Genomic DNA, 1548 nt, shown 5'->3' with positions numbered 1-1548 from the left:
CCCTCCCCTCCCTCTGAGTCTTGCTTGCCCCATGCTGTGGCTCTGTGTGACCTCATGACAGGAGAACTTTCGGTGGCATTCAGGCAATGCAGCAGGGGTCTGGCCACTGACAAAACCAACTTGTAGTTTTCAAATACAAGTCATATAGCCAAGACATAGGTACTTGGGTTTCAGGGCCTAGCATAGTCCAATGTCAGATTGATTTTTAACCAGCTAGTGAGTAAATTTGTAATAAATGATCCAGCTGAAGATTTCAATGATTTAACTGCAATGAAATTGCAATGAAACTTCCCCAGCGGATGAAATTTTGTGGTTCACATTTTCACTGCTGTTAGCACAAAAGGCAATTATGATGTGTGTGAAAAATGGTAGTCTGATTAGTTGTTCACACACACAAAGAAGTGCTTTTCACACATCTTAATTGCTTTTCTGCTAAAGAAAGTGTAACCGCAAGTCATAAAATTATAACATCCTCCAATACGTTAATTCCATTTCATCAGCAGATGATGTATCTTGACTATTGGTGAAAAGTGACTTTAGAACTCATATTGATGAGGAAAGTTGAGGTTAAAACACTGCTCTCATAGAAGACAATTATAAACAATTATAGTTTATACTCATAAATACACATGTCTCTGTACAGAAGTATTGTGAATTACTATTTTGGGATAATGTCTTAGGTTTTACTTTCCTACATTTCTTTTGTTACTCACATGGACCAGTAGATTAACAGAAAATTTGGCTCCAGAAAGGAACAGGATACAGGCTAACTAAAGAAGTAAATCAAAGCACTCAGTAGCTTTTCTGAAGGCTAAAGAAAATCATCTTGAAAGTCAACACTTAGAAGAGAAGAAAGGGTTTTAAAGCTGCATAAAACTAAGAAGAACCTGGAACAGGCAGAACACCAGAGTTTCTATCATAGTGTAGGTAAAATGGCTGGTTTTTTCACCACTAAAAAGGGAGATAAAAGTTTCTCCAGCTTAAAGGAGGGAGGGATTAAAAGAGACCTGATTAGTGTCTACATGCTGCTTGCATCCCAGAGATGGGCAGCAGGAACCCCAAAAAGCTTTAAGAAGATGGAGAATATGGGGAGTTTTGTCCTATTCTCATTGTATAGCCAGAGGAAACTGCGAGTCTTTCAGAGAAATGCCTTGTCCAGCACAGTGGATGAGGAAAGATCTGAGTGGATGGAACTGAGAGGAGCCTCACCCCTATGTCAGAGGCGGAGGCGTTTAAACCATAGCAACTCCATCTTGAATAGGGGCTGGGTAAAATAAGGCTGAGAGCTGCTGGGCTGCATTCCCAGTAAGTTAGGCATTTTAAGACACAGTATGAGATAGGAGGTCATAAAGACCTTGTTGATAAAACGGCATGCGGTAAAGAAGCCGGCTAAATCCCACCAAAACAAAGATGGCAACAAAAGTGATCTGTGGTCGTCCTCATTGCTCATTATAAATTAACTATAATGTATTAGCATGCTAAAAGACACTCCCACCAGCGCCATGACAGTTTACAAATGCCATGGCATTTACCATATATGGTCTAAAA

This window comes from Mandrillus leucophaeus, unplaced genomic scaffold (genome assembly GCF_000951045.1).
Source record: "Mandrillus leucophaeus isolate KB7577 unplaced genomic scaffold, Mleu.le_1.0 Scaffold187, whole genome shotgun sequence".
Classification (NCBI taxonomy): domain Eukaryota; kingdom Metazoa; phylum Chordata; class Mammalia; order Primates; family Cercopithecidae; genus Mandrillus; species Mandrillus leucophaeus.
Note: the sequence above shows the minus strand (reverse complement) of the source record.